Genomic DNA, 12,773 nt, shown 5'->3' on the forward strand with positions numbered 1-12,773 from the left:
ATCTTTTTCTCTGCCACTTTGCACATTCCCAAATTTCTAGAAATGCGTTGGCCATTTTACCGAAATTAGGAAAAGATTTTGATAATCTGGAGTAAATACACCGCATATATTTGAAGACGGATTGAATGCCGGAGTATTTGCAATTGACTGCCACATCACAGAATCTAGACCCCCCTACAATCTTTCTTATTCAATAATAATAATGATGGGCATATCTGTTGAGCATGAGCAATTGTTCTGTTCAATTTCTCACTGCCATCCTGACTAGGGAAAATCTTCATGAGCACCATGGCTAACCTTATACTGATCTGACCCAGAAAAACAACTACCTACGACAATATCTTCCTCCACATCACGGGACCACAAAGACCATTCTAATTGAACAGCTGTAATGGGATGTACAACATTAGCTCGTCTAATGGTGTCCACACTAGCTTCAGAGAGCCCAATATATTTGACTTTTCCTTCTTGCACAAGCTTCTTGAGTTCTCCCACAATTTCTTCTATTGGAACTGTAGTATCCACACGGTGTTGGTAGTAAAGATCAATATAATCCACATCAAGGCGCTTCAGGCCGTCTTCACAAGCTTTGCGTACATACTCTGCTGAGCCTTTAACACGAAAAACACCTTTTATTACAACATTGCCAAACTTAGTGGCCAGCTGAACTTTCTCACGGGGCAAACCTTTCAAAGCATTGCCAACTAGGACTTCATTTGTGAAAGGCCCATACATATCTGCAGTGTCAAAAAAAAGTGATGCCTCTGTTGAAAGCATGATGAATCAAAGAAATGCCATCTTCCTCGGCAACAGGGGTGCCATAGGCAAATGAAAGCCCCATACATCCTAAGCCAAGTTTGGAAACCTCGAATCCTTGGGTACCGAGTTTAATGCGTGGGATGGACGCCATTTCTAAAAGCTTGGGTCGATTCTGCCTGAAGAAATATATGAACTCGTACAGTCATAGATACCCTTGCAGTGCTTCCAAACTTCCTTCTATACAGTTTCTGACCTGTTCTGTTTTGATAAATGCAAGTCTTGCTTATCTAAGTGTCCACAGATTTGGCTCAACATTTGATACAGGGCAAGCAGTGAAAAGAGTACATTGATCCCTAACTATACATTCAGTTTCTGTGATATTTGGTGAATCGAAAGTAGTGCCATCTACTGGCTGAGTAGATTTGTCCACGTCCTTAATGAGTTGATATTTTGATTTCTGCTCAGCTGCACTATATAGATCCAATTGTGGGCTGCTTCCCAAATGAATAGACGAGAATTTCAGACAAGCTTCTGAAACATTAGAGTAATCCAATGAAGATGGATACCCACTCACTTCATCTGCATGATGTCTAGAACTAATTGCCAAGCAATGTGAAGAACTTGGCCCTTCTTGAAGCGGGCGTGCACACTCTCTTAAAGCCCGTTCATGGCCAATCAAATCATCTACACTGCTATATCCCATAAGGAAGGACACCTTGTTAAGAATCTGCAAACGATCTGATATGCACAATCGAGAGTAGTTCTTCACTTCCTCTAATAAACTTTTAGCAGACTTATGAACTAAAGGAGAACATAACCGTAAAAGCTTTAAATATAGAAAGTTACTGAACCTCATATTCTTCCCTTGAGCATCTCTAAAATCATTTTTGCCTCATAAAAGATTGCACTTGACAAATGTTTATCCCGAAGAACCATAGGACTTGATTCAGTATTCGAAGCTAAAACTATAGTTGTGTGAGCAAGCACTGTAAGATTGTTTGATTGACAAATCATGCTAGGCATGCTCGGTTGTATAAAACCATAGCAACATTTAGCAGGCTCATATTGGAGATTATTTGTCCTCTCATACAAAGTCACCTGGCACCTTGAAAATGGTAAAGTGCCTTGACTAATAACAAATCCATTTTTACATAATGACACAGACCACATTCCTCCAAGAATATGCCTTCTTTCCAAAGTAGAATTATGTTGGGAAACACCTATCCCATACATCCTTCCAGAATTAGATGCACCTAAAAGCACCCGTAGCATCTTGTGCAAGTTCAGCCCTTCGGTTTCATCACAGCTGCCTTCTAGCTGGCTTTTCACCTTTATTCTTAGGTTTCAAAAGCATAGTTTGAAACTTATTAACTAGACTTTGTAGAGAGCAGAAGATCATCTTAAGGAACACCCTGAGCTTAGTAAAAGCGAGAGAAAAAGTATATTTCGGCTTCTGGATTGCTGATGATGTTTTTTTTTGTTTATGCTTTTGCAGAGATAGGATCTGAGGAAGCTGCTACCATTTGAAGAGCTGGAGAATAAATTACATATTCTAAAACAACACATTTAATGATTTCTTCTTCAAAACAGGGTTTTGAAGAAGAGTCAATCTCACACTTACATAATACGGAGTCTAACATCGGCTCCACTTGGGATGGCAGCTGCCGCTTCGTGGAGGTGCCAAGAACCGCAGAACTTTGGGAGAGCAGACAGTGCCTCCATCCATTGGGCAATGGAGTCATCATCGACACAACTGAAACTGAACTCAAACTGATTTGATCTCAAGACTGAAATGACTGAAAAACGACTTAACAATCTTCAAGCAAACTAAAACAAGATGCTGCCCTTATGGCTGTTTATTTATTTACAAAATCTACTCTAATCTGCTGTACAAACAATAGATCATGTAATACTGAAATGCCAGATTAACCATTCAAGTAAACCTGAGAATGATGCCGCTTGAGAATGCTTCCACGAGGACACAGATGCAATTGCTGGCAGCCCTTCATGCACGTACTGAGCCTGGTCACGTACAAGACAGTCTGATCTATCAATCAAAGTGAAAAACATGTCCATATATGTTGCCATTGGATCGCGGAAGCCGGACTCTGTTGGTTGTCCCAACTCTGCAATGCATACTTCCAGCTGCACATTGTCAATGTAAACATCTGTAGGCAAGTCTATGATTTCTTGTTTCGATGGAGGAAGGATTTCCAAAAACTTTTTAGGGTCGTGGAAATCATATGACTGGATTTGCTCATCTAAGCATTGAATCTCTTTTTCGATTCTTTCAATAATTAACTCACAAAATTTAGCTTTGAAGAACTTTGAAGATTTCAACCAATGAAGCAAGGTACTGGAAAAGCTTCATCAAATTCAGAATCTGCTAACTCATTTCTTATTCCTTCTACAGCTTCACACAGGGCAGGGTTTGCCACATACCCTACCATTGCATGAATGGATCAGCAAGCGTTGGAATGTCTGGATCGAATTGGAGTCCCCAGGAGAATGGCTCAGCCTGCATATGTATCTGACTGTTGTCCACCATCAGCATCAGATCTGCAATTTGATTTCATGTACTGGGACAAGACAATCAACAAGTCGAATGTTCTTCCCCAGTATGGTCGCCAATATGTTAGCGCTTGAAATTTCACCTCAGGCTGAGAAAGGTAAACCTCAAGGCAACATCAAACCACTTAGCCTCGTAGCTAGCCCTACGGGGCAGGAGAGGGCTCTCTCCGGTCTATCTCGGTAAAGATCTTCAATTGGTGAGATGACCAATAGGGTAACACTGATTTTAGGCTAGTAAACTGATCAAAAGGGTTGATTTGGGGTTTTTCTGGGCTGCATGGGGTAAAGAAACAGCTTGAACAGAGAAATGTAATCAAAACACAGATTATCTCCTGAGGCAAGGTAGGCAAGAAATTTAACACCAAATTTAGATTAAATGAGATGGCAAGACTGCTGAGGAGCTGACAAGGGCATAGAAGATGAATCCTTGTCAAACAGAAGAAAACATTGAATATTGAACAAACTTAAAGGCAGAGCATACAAATGATGAGTTCTACCTTAACACTTCATTTGTTCAATTAGAAATGATCATGAAGTGAAATGAAACATAACAGATCACATATGAAACACAAGAAAAACTTATGCTAAATTATCATACCACAGGAATCTCAGAAGTCAGAGCTGTATTTTCATTAAACTCTCTGCCAAAAACTGTACATGGTAAGCTCTCTATTCTCCATGACTCAGAACTCTCCCCCCTCTCCCTTTTTTTATACATTAAATAAATGCTGCTAAGCGAAAAACCAATCGACCCCAAGACAAGGGATTTGTTTTATCAAAAAAAAAACTAAAAAAAAAAACAATCAATGCTTCTGAAGATGGAATAGCGCTCCTTCTACTCGAATATGTTGAATCTGATGAGGAGGTGGCATTACAGGTGTCAATCCCATTACTAAAAATAAGCATAAGCAATTGCATCTTTTTCTCTGCCACTTTGCACATTCCCAAATTTCTGGAAATGCGTTGGCCATTTTACCGAAATTAGGAAAAGATTTTGATAATCTGGAGTAAATCCACCGCATATATTTGAAGACGGATTGAATGCCGGAGTATTTGCAATTGACTGCCACATCACAGAATCCAGACCCCCCTACAATCTTTCTTATCCAATAATGATGGGCATATCTGTTGAGCATGAGCAATTGTTCTGTTCAATTTCTCACTGCCATCCTGACTAAGGAAAACCTTCATGAGCACCATGGCTAACCTTATACTGATCTGACCCAGAAAAAACAACTACCTACGACAATATCTTCCTCCACATCATGGGACCACAAAGACCATTCTAATTGAACAGCTGTAATGGGATGTACATCATTAGCTCGTCTAATGGTGTCCACACTAGCTTCAGAGAGCCCAATATATTTGACTTTTCCTTCTTGCACAAGCTTCTTGAGTTCTCCCACAGTTTCTTCTATTGGAACTGTAGTATCCACATGGTGTTGGTAGTAAAGATCAATATAATCCACATCAAGGCGCTTCAGGCCGTCTTCACAAGCTTTGCGTACATACTCTGCTGAGCCTTTAACACGAAAAACACCTTCTATTACAACATTGCCAAACTTAGTGGCCAGCTGAACTTTCTCACGGGGCAAACCTTTCAAAGCATTGCCAACTAGGACTTCATTTGTGAAAGGCCCATACATATCTGCAGTGTCAAAAAAAAGTGATGCCTCTGTTGAAATCATGATGAATCAAAGAAATGCCATCTTCCTCGGTAACAGGGGTGCCATAGGCAAATGAAAGCCCCATACATCCTAAGCCAAGTTTGGAAACCTCGAATCCTTGGGTACCGAGTTTAATGCGTGGGATGGACGCCATTTCTAAAAGCTTGGGTCGATTCTGCCTGAAGAAATATATGAACTCGTACAGTCGTAGATACCCTTACAGTGCTTCCAAACTTCCTTCTATACAGTTTCTGACCTGTTCTGTTTTGATAAATGCAAGTCTTGCTTATCTAAGTGTCCACAGATTTGGCTCAGCATTTGATACAGGGCAAGCAGTGAAAAGAGTAGATTGGTCCCTAACTATACATTCAGTTTCTGTGATATTTGGTGAATCGAAAGTAGTGCCATCTACTGGCTGAGTAGATTTGTCCACGTCCTTAATGAGTTGATATTCTGATTTCTGCTCAGCTACACTATATAGATCCAACTGTGGGTTGCTTCCCAAATGAATAGACGAGAATTTCAGACAAGCTTCTGAAACATCAGAGTAATCCAATGAAGATGGATACCCACTCACTTCATCTGCATGATGTCTAGAACTTATTACCAAGCAATGTGAAGAACTTGGCCCTTCTTGAAGCGGGCGTGCACACTCTCTTAAAGCCCGTTTATGGCCAATTAAATCATCTACACTGCTATATCCCATAAGGAAGGACACCTTGTTAAGAATCTGCAAACGATCTGATATGCACAATCGAGAGTAGTTCTTCACTTCCTCTAATAAACTTTTAGCAGACTTATGAACTAAAGGAGAACATAACCGTAAAAGCTTTAAATATAGAAAGTTACTGAACCTCATATTCTTCCCTTGAGCATCTCTAAAATCATTTTTTGCCTCATAAAAGATTGCACTTGACAAATGTTTATCCCGAAGAACCATAGGACTTGATTCAGTATTCGAAGCTAAAACTATAGTTGTGTGAGCAAGCACTGTAAGATTGTTTGATTGACAAATCATGCTAGGCATGCTCGGTTGTATAAAACCATAGCAACATTTAGCAGGCTCATATTGGAGATTATTTGTCCTCTCATACAAAGTCACCTGGCACCTTGAAAATGGTAAAGTGCCTTGACTAATAACAAATCCATTTTTACATAATGACACAGACCACATTCCTCCAAGAATATGCCTTCTTTCCAAAGTAGAATTATGTTGGGAAACACCTATCCCATACATCCTTCCAGAATTAGATGCACCCAAAAGCACCCGTAGCATCTTGTGCAATTCAGCCCTTCGGTTTCATCAGAGTTGCCTTCTAGCTGGCTTTTCACCTTTATTCTTAGGTTTCAAAAGCATAGTTTGAAACTTATTAACTGGACTTTGTAGAGAGCAGAAGATCATCTTAAGGAACACCCTGAGCTTAGTAAAAGCGAGAGAAAAAAGTATATGCCGGCTTCTGGATTGCTGATGATGTTTTTTTTTTTGTTTATGCTTTTGCAGAGATAGGATATGAGGAAGCTGCTGCCATTTGAAGAGCTGGAGAATAAATTACATATTCTAAAACAACACATTTAATGATTTCTTCTTCAAAACAGGATTTTGAAGAAGAGTCAATCTCAAACTGACATAAGACGGAGTCTAACATCGGCTCCACTTGGGATGGTAGCTGCCGCTTCGTGGAGGTGTCAAGAACTGCAGAACTTTGGGAGAGCAGACAGTGCCTCCATCCATTGGGCAATGGAGTCATCATCGAAACAACTGAAACTGAACTCAAACTGATTTGATCCCAAGACTGAAATGACTGAAAAACGACTTAACAATCTTCAAGCAAACTAAAACAAGATGTTGCCCTTATGGTTGTTTATTTATTTACAAAATCTACTCTAATCTGTTGTACAAACAATAGATCATGTAATACTGAAATGCCAGATTAACCATTCAAGTAAACCTGAGAATGATGCCACTTGAGAATGATTCCACGAGGACACAGATGCAATTTCTGGCAGCCATTCATGCACGTACTGAGCCTGGTCACGTACAAGACAGTCTGATCTATCAATCAAAGTGAAAAACATGTCCATATATGTTGCCATTGGATCGCGGAGGCCGGACTCTATTGGCTGTCCCAACTCTGCAATGCATACTTCCAGCTGCACATTGTCAATGTAAACATCTGTAGGCAAGTCTATGATTTCTTGTTTCGATGGAGGAAGGATTTCCAAAAACTTTTTAGGGTCGTGGAAATCATATGACTGGATTTGCTCATCTAAGCATTGAATCTCCTTTTCGATTCTTTCAACAATTAACTCACAAAATTTAGCTTTGAAGAACTTTGAAGATTTCAACCAATGAAGCAAGGTACTGAAAAAAGCTTCATCAAATTCAGAATCTGCTAACTCATTTCTTATTCCTTCTACAGCTTCACACAGGGCAGGGTTTGCCACATACCCTACCATTGCATGAATGGATCAGCAAGCGTTGGAATGTCTGGATCGAATTGGAGTCGCCAGGTGAATGGTTCAGCCTGCATATGTATCTGACTGCTGTCCACCATCAGCATCAGATCTGCAATTTGATTTCATGTACTGGGACAAGACAATCAACAAGTCGAATGTTCTTCCCCAGTGTGGTCGCCAATATGTTAGCGCTTGAAATTTCACCTCATGCTGAGAAAGGTAAACCTCAAGGCAACATCAAACCACTTAGCCTTGTAGCTAGCCCTACGGGGCAGGAGAGGCCTCTCTCCGGTCTATCTCGGTAAAGATCTTCAATTGGTGAGATGACCAATAGGGTAACACTGATTTTAGGCTAGTAAACTGATCAAAAGGGTTGATTTGGGGTTTTTCTAGGCTGCATGGGGTAAAGAAACAACTTGAACAGAGAAATGTAATCAAAACACAGATTATCTCCTGAGGCAACGTAGGCAAGAAATTTAACACCAAATTTAGATTAAATGAGATGGCAAGACTGCTGAGGAGCTGACAAGGGCATAGAAGATGAATCCTTGTCAAACAGAAGAAAACATTGAATATTGAACAAACTTAAAGGCAGAGCATACAAATGATGAATTCTACCTTAACACTTCATTTGTTCAATTAGAAATGATCATGAAGTGAAATGAAACATAACAGATCACATATGAAACACAAGAAAAACTTATGCTAAATTATCATACCACAGGAATCTCAGAAGTCAGAGTTGTATTTTCATTAAACTCTCTGCCAAAAACTGTACATGGTAAGCTCTCTATTCTCCAGCACTCAGAACTCTCCCCCCTCTCCCTTTTTTTTATACATTAAATAAATGCTGCTAAGCGAAAAACCAATCGACCCCAAGACAAGGGATTTGTTTTATAAAAAAAAACTCTAAAAAAAAAAACAATCAACGCTTCTGAAGATGGAATAGCACTCCTTCTACTCGAATCTGTTGAATCTGATGAGGAGGTGGCATTACAGGGGTCAATCCCATTACTAAAAATAAGCATAAGCAATTGCATCTTTTTCTCTGCCACTTTGCACATTCCCAAATTTCTGGAAATGCGTTGGCCATTTTACCGAAATTAGGAAAAGATTTTGATAATCTGGAGTAAATCCACCGCATATATTTGAAGACGGATTGAATGCCGGAGTATTTGCAATTGACTGCCACATCACAGAATCCGGACCCCCCTACAATCTTTCTTATCCAATAATAATAATGATGGGCATATCTGTTGAGCATGAGCAATTGTTCTGTTCAATTTCTCACTGCCATCCTAACTAGGGAAAACCTTCATGAGCACCATGGCTAACCTTATACTGATCTGACCCAGGAAAAACAACTACCTACGACAATATCTTCCTCCACATCACGGGACCACAAAGACCATTCTAATTGAACAGCTGTAATGGGATGTACAGCATTAGCTCGTCTAATGGTGTCCACACTAGCTTCAGAGAGCCCAATATATTTGACTTTTCCTTCTTGCACAAGCTTCTTGAGTTCTCCCACAGTTTCTTCTATTGGAACTGTAGTATCCACACGGTGTTGGTAGTAAAGATCAATATAATCCACATCAAGGCGCTTCAGGCCGTCTTCACAAGCTTTGCGTACATACTCTGCTGAGCCTTTAACACGAAAAACACCTTCTATTACAACATTGCCAAACTTAGTGGCCAGCTGAACTTTCTCACGGGGCAAACCTTTCAAAGCATTGCCAACTAGGACTTCATTTGTGAAAGGCCCATACATATCTGCAGTGTAAAAAAAAAGTGATGCCTCTGTTGAAAGCATGATGAATCAAAGAAATGCCATCTTCCTCGGCAACAGGGGTGCCATAGGCAAATGAAAGCCCCATACATCCTAAGCCAAGTTTGGAAACCTCGAATCCTTGGGTACCGAGTTTAATGCGTGGGATGGACGCCATTTCTAAAAGCTTGGGTCGATTCTGCGTGAAGAAATATATGAACTCATACAGTTGTAGATACCCTTGCAGTGCTTCCAAACTTCCTTCTATACAGTTTCTGACATGTTCTGTTTTGATAAATGCAAGTCTTGCTTATCTAAGTGTCCACAGATTTGGCTCAGCATTTGATACAGGGCAAGCAGTGAAAAGAGTAGATTGGTCCCTAACTATACATTCAGTTTCTGTGATATTTGGTGAATCGAAAGTAGTGCCATCTACTGGCTAAGTAGATTTGTCCACGTCCTTAATGAGTTGATATTCTGATTTCTGCTCAACTGCACTATATAGATCCAATTGTGGGCTGCTTCCCAAATGAATAAACGAGAATTTCAGACAAGCTTATGAAACATCAGAGTAATCCAATGAAGATGGATACCCACTCACTTCATCTGCATGATGTCTAGAACTTATTACCAAGCAATGTGAAGAACTTGGCCCTTCTTGAAGCAGGCGTGCACACTCTCTTAAAGCCCGTTCATGGCCAATCAAATCATCTACACTGCTATATCCCATAAGGAAGGACACCTTGTTAAGAATCTGCAAACGATCTGATATGCACAATCGAGAGTAGTTCTTCACTTCCTCTAATAAACTTTTAGCAGACTTATGAACTAAAGGAGAACATAACCGTAAAAGCTTTAAATATAGAAAGTTACTGAACCTCATATTCTTCCCTTGAGCATCTCTAAAATCATTTTTTGCCTCATAAAAGATTGCACTTGACAAATGTTTATCCCGAAGAACCATAGGACTTGATTCAGTATTCGAAGCTAAAACTATAGTTGTGTGAGCAAGCACTGTAAGATTGTTTGATTGACAAATCATGCTAGGCATGCTCGGTTGTATAAAACCATAGCAACATTTAGCAGGCTGATATTGGAGATTATTTGTCCTCTCATACAAAGTCACCTGGCACCTTGAAAATGGTAAAGTTCCTTGAGTAATAACAAATCCATTTTTACATAATGACAAGACCACATTCCTCCAAGAATATGCCTTCTTTCCAAAGTAGAATTATGTTGGGAAACACCTATCCCATACATCCTTCCAGAATTAGATGCACCCAAAAGCACCCGTAGCATCTTGTGCAAGTTCAGCCCTTCGGTTTCATCACAGCTGCCTTCTAGCTGGCTTTTCACCTTTATTCTTAGGTTTCAAAAGCATAGTTTGAAACTTATTAACTGGACTTTGTAGAGAGCAGAATATCATCTTAAGGAACACCCTGAGCTTAGTAAAAGCGAGAGAAAAAGTATATGCCGGCTTCTGGATTGGTGATGATGTTTTTTTTTTTTTTTATGCTTTTGCAGAGATAGGATCTGAGGAAGCTTCTGCCATTTGAAGAGCTGGAGAATAAATTACATATTCTAAAACAACACATTTAATGATTTCTTCTCCAAAATAGGGTTTTGAAGAAGAGTCAATCTCACACTGACATAAGACGGAGTCTAACATGCTCAATGCACTCCTTGATAAATGGGGCAAGTTTGTATCAAGTATCTATTGAAAGAAGGAAGCCACTCCATTCAGTGAACTTTGGTCATTATGTAAGATTGAAGAAACTAGGTTGAAGGCAAAAAGTGATGTTGGATCAAATAAACAAGTTCAAGCATATGCTTCCATGGCTAGGAGAAAAGGAATGTTTGGTCGTCGGGAAAAGAAGAAGATTGATATGTCAAAAATACAATGTTATGAATTTAATGAATATGGGCACTTTGAAAGGAATTGTTCTAAATTCAAGAAGGAAAACAAGCAGAGAAAGGAAAGAAGTGAAGCTCATGTTGTTGAAGAAGTAGAAGAGCTTGAAAAGAAGAAGGCAAAGAAGGAGGAAGTGAAAGATATGTACTATGATTGAGATAATCTCCTTCACTTATTTATTTTCAGTTATAGAAAAGAAGAGATAACATCACAAGTATGATAGGATGCATTATAGCAAAATAAATATGAGATCATCATATAAGCATGGAAGGATAGATGAAGTAGAAATTCTACATGGTTATAGCAATCATCATGATATAAATAGCATCTTCATTGAAAGCATATAAGGAGAACCGAAGTATAAGTATATATGGTTGGAGGGAAGTCATCTAGAAAGATAGAAAATAAAGAAAAGTCATCATGCATCATTATTATTAGAAAGGGGAATTTCCAGAATAAGGATCATCGAGATCCTCCACTAGAATATTTATAAGAAGGTTCACCTCTACTTGGAAGAAGCAAGTGTCTCGTTGATTTCTACATTCCACCTTGTGTGGGATCCATTGTTTATGAAGGATGATGGTGTGGTGACAAAGGAGTGCAGCTTGTCAAGTTGGTTGAAGTACTTTCATCTTCAAGCAAGGAAAGGGAGTTGTCGAAGAAAGTATAGATGACCACATGAAGAAAGAGGTTGTATATATTTGGTAATAGATAAATAATTTCATGTCATCATATGGTTGCAGATAGAATGGTTGAATGCTCTATCTCATGAGCATGATCGAAGAAGAGGGATATCTTCCATTAGAATGATGCATGAAGGCATGTAGACAATGTATCTTGAACTCTTCTACATATTGATAAGATGAAATCAACATAATATGACCTCATTTGGAATATGAGGTGGTTGAGAATCATGGTTTCTATGTTGAAATAACCATGTAAAGAAGATCATAAGGAAATCAATATGTGAAGAAAGGAAGAAGAGTTTTTGAAATATGCAACTATAGTCAAAATATAAGTGATCAACATCCGATAACTAGAAGAATTAGTTATGACATCTCCATGGAAGAAGAAGGTATGAATACCTAATATGGATATTTCAAAAGAAAAATCTTGGTAATGAATGTCTTGGAGATGGATTCATATATGTGCAAGATGTTTATGTTGCAAGAAACAGATGTCATGACGAAATGCCATCATTAAAAAGGTAACTTTGATTTGATGTTTATCTTGATTTTTTTGAAAACATCTGGCTGGTTTGAAACAAGGCTACCAAACGAGATTTGTAGATGTCACCTACAACTGGTACTCATGAGCATGGATGGAAGATCCTGAAAGAAACGTGACTTGAAAGAGGTAGCTATACAAAAAAAATCCCAAATGTGGACTAGAAGATCACTTTCCGATGAAGAGATGGATGACATGACTATTGGTTCAACACTATGGTTTCTTGATGGGAAAGTGATGGGGAAGATGGCTGATGCCCTAAGATAAAGTGACGACGAAGAAGGCTCCATGATGAAGAAGATAAAGTTCATGACATGCTGCAGAAAAAGGATCCCTACAAGTAGTTGATAGTACCATGATCTCCACCAAAGAGTAGATATTTGTTGTTCAAAACAAGTCCCTAGTTGAG

At 39.1% G+C, this 12,773-nt stretch overlaps 2 pseudogenes; both read right to left on the reverse strand.

Moving 5' to 3' along the window:
* Positions 1 to 264: 264 nt before the first annotated feature.
* On the reverse strand, positions 265 to 953 carry LOC149225144 (putative aldo-keto reductase 1 pseudogene; annotated as a pseudogene).
* An 89-nt stretch (positions 954 to 1,042) lies between these two features.
* LOC149225145 (IN2-2 protein pseudogene) lies at positions 1,043 to 5,208 on the reverse strand (annotated as a pseudogene).
* Between the last annotated feature and the right edge of the window lie 7,565 nt (positions 5,209 to 12,773).

Source organism: Pinus tabuliformis, chromosome J (assembly GCF_031772625.1).
Source record: "Pinus tabuliformis cultivar Carrire ecotype Pingquan chromosome J, CPIR1, whole genome shotgun sequence".
Classification (NCBI taxonomy): Eukaryota; Viridiplantae; Streptophyta; class Pinopsida; order Pinales; family Pinaceae; genus Pinus; species Pinus tabuliformis.